Here is a 10,989-nt window from a genome sequence, read left to right on the forward strand (position 1 = left end):
GGGACGGTTCATGTATTCGTACTGAACTAAAAGGGTTTGGGCTTCTCGGTACGGTACATGAATTTACACAGAGAATTTGCGGTATAAAAAAAATAAAACTCAAGTGCAAATTACTTAATTTAATGTGGAACTACTGTTAGATACGCAGGTTCTAGGGACACCTAATCTGCAGCCCCGCCTTAGCACTATGGCTAGCCGAGCTCCGCCTGCATGCAGTCTAATGGCGTTTTTCCACTGCTGGTAACGGCTCGCCTCGGCTCGTCTCGTCCCATTCTTCGTCCGTTTTCCATTGCAGATTGAGTAAAGCCTCAGCGTGGCTGGTCCCATAGCAACGCGTGATGACGTAATTTCAGCGCGAATCACAACAGCACGTCGGCTACCTGGCAGCAAGAGAGAAGTTTTGTTTCAAAAGAAGCTGAAGGAAGCAACAAAATCAAGCTAAAAAACAGGAGTTTGGGAATTCTCCGGAGTTCAGACGTCGACATGACGACACAAAAGGGTACGTTAAGTTTCCTGGTAACGTTAGCTAACATCTGCATGTGTTCAGCGTCGCAGTCAGTATTTACTATACGCTATATAAAGTACATGAACTTTAGCAACATGATTACACACCAACATGTCTGCTGTGGACTGTTTGTGTTTCAGAGCATTCACGCTTTGTAAAGTCACCGCCGCAGACCGTCTGGTGGGCGATGTCCGACCGGTGAGATCTCTGGTTCTGGTTCTGACCTGCTGGACTTCGTATAATCTTTATGAGAGTCACGGAGAGGTTTATGACAACGACTGGGATGTATCTGGGCCAGCAGAACCGGGGGGGACACAGTCACAGGGGGCAGAGGAAGGAGACCGGGAAGTACGGGAGGGTTTGATGCGCTACTTGTTTTTGGTTTTCCATTACGAAAAAAAGTCCCTGGGACCGCACCAGGTACTTTTTTTAGTACACTCAGTCGAGTTTATTTAGCTTTTCAGTACGCATCAAACCCTCCCGTACTTCCCGGTCTCCTTCCTCTGCCCCTGTGACTGTGTCCCCCCCGGTTCTGCTGGCCCAGAACATCCCAGTCGTTGTCATAAACCTCTCCGTGACTCTCCATAAAGATTAACGAAGTCCGCAGGTCAGAACCGAACCAGAGATCTCACCGGTCGGACATCGCCCACCGACGGTCTGCGGCGGTGACTTTACAAAGCGTGAATGCTCTGAAACACAACAGTCCACAGCAGACATGTTGGTGTGTAATCATGTTGCTAAAGTTCATGTACTTATATAGCTTATAGTAATACTGACTGCGACGCTGAACACATGCAGAGGTTAGCTAACGTTACCAGAAACTTAACGTACCCTTTTGTCGTCATGTCGACGTCTGAACTCCGGAGAATTCCCAAACTCCTGTTTTTTAGCTTGATTTTGTTGCTTCCTTCAGCTTCTTTTGAAACAAAACTTCTCTCTTGCTGCCAGGTAGCCGACGTGGCTGTTGTGATTCGCGCTGAATTACGTCATCACGCGTTGCTATGGGACCAGCCACGCTGAGGCTTTACTCAATCTGCAATGGAACCGACGAAGAATGGGCCGGACGGCCGAGGCGAGCCGTTACCAGCAGTGGAAAAACGCCATTAGACTGCATGCAGGCGGAGCTCGGCTAGCCATAGTGCTAAGGCGGGGCTGCAGATTAGGTGTCCCTAGAACCTGCGTATCTAACAGTAGTTCCACATTAAATTAGTATTTGCACTTGAGTTTTTTTTTTTTATACCGCAAATTCTCTGTGTAATTCATGTACCGTACCGAGAAGCCCAAACCTTTTAGTTCAGTACGAATCAATGAACCGTCCCCCCCCCCCCCCCCTCCCCCCAGCATAGACTCCAATAGCCTCCGACTCAGATGATTCAATAAACTTGGATAGAAGCAGATAGACTCCATAGTCTCAATGGATTGGATAGACGCATAGAATCAGATAGACTCAGACTCAGATAGACTCAGACTCCGATGAACAGAGAAAAAGAGAAAGGCGTTGATTACTTGATGGACTTTTGGTAATACAGACGTATCACAGTGTTCGCTTTTTGGGGTTGGCCATGGCGCGATAACGCTCTTTGCTTCGTACATCATGAGGGTCTCACTCGATAAACTCAGACTCAGACATAGGCCCAGAGTCAGTATCAAGACTTGGTGCACCTACTTGCTTAGGGTTTGTCCCAATGTCCACTTCAAATGGTGTGAGGACACACTCACCCAGCCCGTTCTGAGAGTCTGCATCGATGCTGATTTTACCAAAGGAATTACCCACAGTTCAAAGCGTGGTGACCTTTACCGCAGAGACCATGGGGAAATTTGGAAATTACAAAGGCACGCCAAACGCTGTCCAGCTTGTAGAATAAATGAGGAATCGCCAGCCTCTCCTGGGCCTCGGCCGTGTGAAGCAACAAAACTTAACACGAAAATAAGTGTCAGCATCATCTTGTTATTAAATGTTGCCAAGGTAACATTTGATCTCATTAAGTGCTGTCCCAATCCATTTCTACCTATCTGAACCCAAGTGGCCTCTCTCACCACTCACTCAGCACCTGAGATCAATTAGTCTGGGAGTCCTCAGGGCTCACTTTGGATTGGACCATAGACTTAGATATTCTCAAACTCAGACAGACTCTGATAACCTCCAGAGTATCCACTGGAGCCGCAGCCACACCAACACCTTTCCCAGGGAGAACCGCTCCTAAGTTAGCAGACTAATGAGGTGCCATCAAGAATCCAATGGATTCCAACCCTGTAAATGAGATTCAATTACAGCTGTGACACACACACCACAGACACCACACCACACAGGTTGCTATCTGTATGTGGTAATGAATGAATGATGAATGAATGATGATGTGTGATGTAATTTGTGAGGACATTTGGACTACATCACAACTGTACTGTGTGTATAGACAACACTGTGTTTCTCATGAATCATACAATATCAATCAATCTAAACATTGATTAATTTGGTCTCAACAGTTGGAAATGTTAGACGGCCGAGCCTCGGTCTGTCTGACAACATCTGTTTTTCATAGAACTTTTATTTATCATGTTGAGACGGTATCTTAATCACACAGTATCGTGATTGTTGTCTCCATGTTTACCATGTATTTTACGGGTAGATTAATTAACATGTATGAAACAAGTTTTTCAATATTTCATTTACTTACTCAGAGCATGATGGGTAACGTGGTAAGTTATGCAGACTGCCACTGGGGATGGTCAGGCTTTACCTCTGTGACTCTGTGGTGCATAACGGCACGTGGACTCAGCTGTGGCTTGTGTCGGACTACCACGAGCACGGCTCCCTGTTTGACTATCTGAACCGCTACACAGTCACTGTGGAGGGCATGATCAAACTGTCCCTGTCCACCGCCAGCGCCTCGCACACCTCCACATGGAGATAGTGGGGACACAAGGTGAGACACACACACACACTCACACAATACTGCAGGCCTTCCTGGATACTGTCATAAAATTTTTTGAGTTTCTCAGTTATTATTAGTTTTAAAAGTTTTTCCTATATGTAACTTTCAGTTTGTTCTGCTTTGGACTGAAGTGGTATTTACCACACCTGCTGTCTGAAGCTCTTTTCTTCCAGTGCTGTGTTACCAGGAGTCTTGTAGTCGCATCTATTCCTCACTCTGCCTCTACCTTCTCTGGTGCATGGGCAATGGTGGCCGAACAGCCAATAGGAACGCTTGCTCTCTGGCTCTGAAATGACCTGTGATTGCTTAAGTGCGTGTGTTCGTGCGTTTGGTAGAGTAAGTGAGAGAGTGGCGGTTTATATCTCAGCGTAGCCTGGGCAATTTTATAGTTATCATAATCATTTAGACAGTTGATCAATATAAAACATGTTCAAATATACCGATAAGAGACGGACCACCAAATCTGGCAGCTGGTTTGTGAGACAGACGCGCCCCCATACTTGTTTATGTGTTCTTCATGGTTGTGTCAACATTGGGGTTGATAATTGAAGAACAGTTGAGTGTTTATATTAAGTTTAACAGAAATTTTTAAAATTAGTTTGTTTTCTTAGTTTTTAGGTAATAATATTATAATAGTTTTTAATATCAATTAGTAGGATCACAAATTGTGATATACCTCTCAGCTACAGTTGTGTTCAGTATAATCAGTGTGTTTAAAAAAAGTGAATAATGCTCGAATCCAAATCAAAACATGACCAATCAAAATTGATCAAGTTGTGTTCTACCTTTACAGAAAGTGAAGAAAAGACATTAGGCAGAATTTCATTTTCTTTACCAACTCAACCATTTACTGTATAAACTAAAAATGTCTCAAGGTTTCTTCACTTGATTCACTGCACTAATATTTAGTTCAGCGTCGCAACCGCTTCCATCTTTGTTGCCTGGAGTTGACCAACTTCTGGCCCCGGTGAAATCCCACAATTCCTCTGCATCACTGGGTTTGGCCTCAGAACAGCACAAGTGTTCTATAGGACTGAGGTCAGGGTGGGCTTGCCTCTCCATACATCCATCTGGTTCACCTAGAACCAAAACGTGGCTCCTTGCTTTTTGAAAGACCCATTTCAAAGACATTCTTCTTCAGCATAAGGCAACAATACTCTTCAAGTATTCAGATGTATTGCTGTCCATGATCCTGGTATGTGATAGATTAGATTAGATTAGATTATACTTATTTTTTCCCACGACGGGGAAATTCTGTCGTTACAAGTAGCAGCCTAGCAGCAACCGCAAAAAACAGAAACACAAAACAATAACACAACAAACAGTAAGCAGAAAACATCAAGGCAAAAATCCAGCAAGAACTACGGCAGAATACAGGCAAGAATACAAGGCAAGAAATAGACAATAATATGGTAGACTGAGTAAGTAAAATGCCGTCAAACAAAGGAATTTTAAAGTGCGGTTGCCATGATCGAAACACAATATTGCGGTGTAAGTGACGTTTAAAATTAAGTTAAGTGATTGTAATTAGAGCAAGAAGCAGCGTCTGTGCATATTTAAATTATATTAACCTGAGACCATAATATTGAAAGTAAGATCTGTAATAAAATAATATAAACCATATTAAGATAAAACAGAAAGTGTTGATGTAGATGGGAGAAAAACAGGAAACAGAAACTACAAACTATCAGTTAGAGCAGGTGTTGTAGAGTCTGACAGCGGCCGGGTGAAGGACCTGCGGTACCTCTCCTCCTCACACCGGGGGGGTATCAGTCTGCTGCTTAAGGAGCTGCTCAGGGACCCACAGTGTCATGTAGGGGGTGAGAGGTGTTGTCCATGAGATGTCAGCTTGGCTAACATCTCCTCTCCCCTACTTCCTCTATGGTCCAAGGACATTCCAGGACAGAGCTCGCTCTCCGGATCAGTCTATTGAGTCTGCTCCTGTCCCGGTCCGAGCTGCCCCCCCTCCAGCAGACCACAGCGTAGAGGATGGCAGAGGCCACCACAGAGTCATAGAAGGTCCTGAGGAGAGTCCTACACACTCCAAAGGACCTGAGTCTCCTCAGCAGATTGGAGGCGACTCTGGCCCTTCTTGTAGATGCTTGGGTGTTATCAGTCCAGTTCAGTTTATGTGTTAGGTGAACACCAGGAATTTGTAGCTCTCCACTACTCAATGTCCAATCCCTGGATGCCACGGTGAGAAGGGGAATGTTTTCTCCTCGAAGTGGCACTATCATCTCCTTTGTCTTGCGGGTTAAGTGACGGTTGAGCTCACACCAGCTGACAAAGTCCTTGAACCGACCGTATTCCAGATCGTTCCCCTCAGAGACACAACCAACACACGCTGTGTCTCAGAGAACTTCTGGATGTGGCAGTGGGTGGTGTTGTGTTGAAGTCCGAGGTGTAGAGGGTGAAAAGGAGGGGGAGAGCACCTCCCTGAGGGGCACCTGTGCGCAGTGCACCACGTCAGACACACAGTGATGGAGCCTACATACTGTGGTCTGTTGGTGAGGAGTCCGTAGTCCATGCAGCCAGATGTTGGGTCCATCCGGCACTCTCCATCTTCATCTGAGGAGGCGAAGGCTGGATGGTGTTTAAAAGCACTGGGAGTCGAAGAACATGACTCCACAGTGCTCCCCTGTCCTCCAGGTGAAGCACGTCTGTGCAGCAGGTAGATCACTGCGTCGTCCACTCCAATCCCAGGCTGTAAGCAAACTGAGGGGGTCCACTGCTGTGTGCCACCAGGGGTCGCAGGTGACGCAGGAATGATCCTCTCCCTGGTCTTCATCAGGTGAGAAGTCAGGCAACAGGCCTGAAGTGGTTTGGCTCCGGTCGCGGTGATTTGGTACGGACCCACACAGGAGTCTTCCACAGGGCTGGGACCTTCTCCGGCTCAGCTCAGGTTGAATAAGTGCTTGAACACACCACAGAGCTGGTCAGCACAGTCCCTGAGGAGACTTGGGTGATGCCGTCCGGGCCGGGGCCTTCCTTGCCTGAGCTTCTTCAGTTGACTTCTACCTGATCATCTGTATGGAGAAGTGGGTGGAGGATGACTGGGGTGTGTGGTGGTAGGAGGTGAGGGTCTCAGGGAGGGGGAGAGGGGTGGGTGGTGAACTGATGATTCGGGGAGAGGGGGGAGGAGCGGGCTGGTGGTTCATTGCTGATGCGGGTCGTTGAAGGTGGCAGGCTGAGGAGGGAGGGGGGAGGAGGAGAACAGAGGGAGGTGTGAAGAGGGGCTGGGTGGTGTGAAGAGGGAGCGGGAGGCAGAGTCAAATCTGTTAAAAAACAGATTCAGCTCATCTGCCCAGTCCTTCTTCTCCTCCGGCTTGGCTTCTTCCCACAGCTTTGCCGTGGCCGGAGATGTTCTGCAGCCCCTCCAGACGTCCTAGCAGTTTTCTGCTCCAAACTCTTTTCTAATTTCCCCGTAGATGACCTCCCCTCCTGATCCTGAGTCTGAGTTCCTCTGACTCTGGCGCCCTCCTCTCTGTCCCCTGATGCAAAAACCCCTCTTCTTCTCATTTACGCAGAGCTTTATCTCAGAAGTCACCCAGGTTTGTTGTTGGGAAAACACTGGACCAACTGGAGGGCACAGTGTTCTCCACCAGAAGTTGATATAGTCTGTGATGCATTGTGTCATGCTGTCAATGTCGGTGCCGTGGGGGGTGCAGAGTGCTTCCCAGTCCTGTAATTCAAAGCATCCCTGAGCCTATCACTTGATAAATGGATAAATGACCAACACCAACGTATAGAAACATCCTATAACCACCATGCTTTGCTGTTTCACAGTGACTGGGGCTGAATTCAGTGCAGGGGGGTCAGAGGCAAAACTGTCTGTGGCCCTAGACCCCAAAACACACATTTAGCTCTCTCGTCCCAGAATGTTGCTCCATCAAACATTGTTGTCTTTTTTTCAGCAATGGGACTTTGGGGGGCTTCTAATAGCTTGATAGTCTGATAGCTTTGCTCCACATAGCCTTCTTCTCGGTTTAACACTCACAGGTGACTGTAAGTCTTCTTGATTTCTGGAGCTGATCTGGTCGAGCATATTCTTCCCTCCATCCAATGGTAGTGACGGTTTTACGTCGTTCGGTTTGGATGCCATTTCAAGGCATTTGAATCATTGAGCTGAGCAGCCTCTCATTTTTGCACTTTCTCTATGTGTTCCCCTCCCATCATCTGTTAATCAAAGTCTGCTGTTTTCTCAGAGCAATGTCTGGAACGACCCCTTTTCGAGTATTTCAGGGTGAAACGCACTATAACCGCATGCACACATTTGTTCCTTCCTTCCTTAAATGTCGGGCCAGAACGGCTCTTTTCTTCCCCATCAATCAGCTCACTACTATTATTTAAACATCCCGTTTCATTCCACATTCAGTTCCACAGAATGAGCAGCATGCAGTCAGACTGTTGGCTCTGGTGGTTTTCTCACATCCTAGTTATTATTTGCCATGTAGAAATATCACTTTACCAAAAATATGATTTATGAGGTTAGGATATGGACTGCTATTTTTTGAACTGTATATCGCCCAGCCTACTTCAGAGTGAGTAACTGACTCTAGAGTCTAGTGAGAGAAACAAGTGTCTCCCCGGTTCTTTCTGACCACGGTTGGAAATCTGTAGCAGGAAAAGTTATAATAATTTTGCTCGGATAGAAATCATTTATTTACTAAAAGAATTAGTTTACAGATCATCTGCATTTCAGTGTAAATATGGTAACCTACTTATCATGTCTCATGAATAAACCTGTATCACGTCACTGTGTCATGACCAAAGCATTACCACAACCATATTATAACTTAGATTAATATAGAGCATTTCATAAACCCACTGTGCTATACACAAATAACAAATAAATAATGGTGTAACACAAAACAGGGCTATGGAAAAGAAATAGTAGCCAACAAAAACCACGACTTAAAGGAATAAACCTCTGCGCTACATAGAAGGGGGAGGTATTTTGTTGTTTAGTACTGACTACAACACTTGTGTCATTGAATTAATATTAATAAAGCAGACATATTACATACCTGAGGGTCATTTGGGGGTGGGTTTTTAAATCATTTACAATCCCGTGATTGTCTCCATCTGTTAAAAGGCTGCCAGGGTTGACTTGTCCCTGCTTCTCCCTTTTTATCTTTTAGTTGTTCTTGTTTATTTCCTTCTTCCTGTGTGCCCTGTCAAAGTACAGCCATAAACTACAGCAGATAACTTCTAAATTACATAAAATACAATTAGGCCTATTAAAAGAATCTTTCTGCGCTACTTTTACTGACGGACTATGCGCCATCTACCTGCCGTAATCATTCTGGTACTTAGCGGGAAAATGGACCTGGGTAGCGGCATTAATAAAACTATACTAAATAGTGTTAACGTTACAGGTTTAGATCATCAACATCGTTAAAGGACCGTACTATGCCAAACCAAGTGTCAAAGCAAAACATTACCATCGTGATCCCTTTGTGTCTTTTTCTATCCAATATAGATTTCTACAGTATATATAGAGCTGATGTATGGAGCTCTTGGTGGTGCAAGGCTCTTTGAATGTGCCACTGTCTGTCTCCAGGGAAGCAGACCATCGCACACAGAGACCTCAAGTCCAACGAACTCTGGTGAAGAAGAACGGGACATGCGGCATCGCTGACCTGGGGCTGGCTGTCCGCCACGAACTCGCCACTGACACCACGACATCGCTCCACACCACAGAGTGGACCAAAGGTGACTCCGTGTTGTCTCCACTGGAGGAACTGCAATCCGGCATCATATTATAATGTTGAACTAATAACTTTGTCCGTGTTACTGTAGTATCTGTGATGTTACAGTGAATACTGTCTGCCTCAGCTCTGGTTTAGATCAGTCATGGAACCTTTTTATGTGGTTTTTGAGGGCAGCACACCACAGTTGCTTGAATAGTCCAAATACACACTGGACCTTGAGTGGTGCTTCCCCTCAACATTAAACACCACCTAGTTTAAAAAAGCGTTTTAAGCTCTGGGGTCTGATGCATGCAGGCCTGACCAATACGGAGCCAGTCCGCCTGGGGTTAGAAAACAACAGACACCACCCACTGTACAAGTTGTAGACACGTTCCCACTGTCCAGTTGGTAGACACACCCACCGACCGTTGGTAGACACTCCCACCGTTCCAGTTGATAGACAACTCCACCTGTTCCAGTTGTAGACACTCCACCCCAGTTGTAACACACCCCCGTACCAGTTGGTAGACACACCCACCGTTCCAGGTGTAGACACACCCAGTACCAGGTGGTAGAAACATCCACGTCCCTTTTGTCCCTGTCTCCTGTCCTGTATGTAGACTGGATAGTTAGCGGCACTGTTTCCCTTCCTCCTCCCCAGATATACCAGCACAGCTGTCTACCTGCTATGTTTTTCTTTCTCCCTCTTTTTCTTATTGTTTATGTCTTTCTCTCCTGTCTGTCTGGTGTGTGTTTGGACCCTGCGGCTCATTTCCATCTGTCCACTGTCCATCTGTCCCTGTTGTCTGTCTCGTCTATCTATCATCTCATCTAGTCTATCTATCTATCTACTCTATCTATCTATCGTATCTATCTATCTATCTATCTATCCTTCTAGCTATGTATCTATCAACTTTGCCGCTTATCTGGGGTCAGGTTGTCAGGGGCACGTCCAACAGGGAACCCCAAACTTCCTTTCCCAAGCCACATCAGCTAGCTCTCGACTGTGGGCATCCCGAGGTGTTCCCAGCCGCCAGGTTGGAGATATATCCCCCCTAGTCCTGGGTTCTTTCCTTCCCTAGGCCTCCTCCCAGCTGATTGCCAGCACACTTGAATAATTCATTTAGCCTCGGTGTCATGGAGACAAAAGCCTCTGGCTGACTGAATCCATGTAACCATATCGAATGGTCTGATCTTACCCACCATCGTAATGCCAGTAAAAGTAAAGCAAGAGCCTCGTGCACACTGCAACCCCATTCGACCCTGATTTTCCTGAGCTCCTCGACAGAAGAGCCTACATCAGAGGCCAATCCCGCTCGAGTACCTGTGTTTGTTGACCTTTCAAGATGCCTCGCGGACACTTCCCAGCATATCTATAGGCTTCAATTCGGGACCTGTCTGTTGGGACATTGCTGCCAATGAGCGCACAGGACATGACTGAGTTTAACCTGGGTGGGGGTCTCATAACATAGAAACGTTACTGTAGTCTTGCATTTGAAGCACGAACCAAGAAGAAACAGGCTGCCAACGTAAATGTGGTCTAAAGACCCCCTAACCTCTTATCTCCTTCTTCATTTATTGTCTGAAATCACAGCTTGAGCGCTGTTTTCCTGGCTGGAATGACCCGATTGTCCTTCTTATTTGTGTTTGGTTGACATATCCCTCCGGTGAAAGATCTTGTATGTGACCTCTCCGCGATAGCGCTCAATCATGTCCCATGGCAACTGGTCAAGAGAGGACAGTTGTGTAGAGTGAGCATTTGGTTAGAAGGTCAACAGCAGCACCACCTGTGCCTCTACCCTCTTTGTTGCTCGGCCAATGGCTGGTGATGTTTGCTAACAGTGCGTTTGAAGGGGAT

At 46.3% G+C, this 10,989-nt stretch overlaps 1 protein-coding gene across 2 annotated transcripts in view; it reads right to left on the bottom strand.

The window, feature by feature from the left end:
• tgfbr1b (transforming growth factor, beta receptor 1 b) overlaps positions 1 to 10,989 on the bottom strand; it is a 58,791-nt gene that overhangs the window by 19,698 nt on the left and 28,104 nt on the right. The window lies entirely within an intron of this gene.

Source organism: Etheostoma spectabile, chromosome 22 (genome assembly GCF_008692095.1).
Source record: "Etheostoma spectabile isolate EspeVRDwgs_2016 chromosome 22, UIUC_Espe_1.0, whole genome shotgun sequence".
NCBI lineage: Eukaryota > Metazoa > Chordata > Actinopteri > Perciformes > Percidae > Etheostoma > Etheostoma spectabile.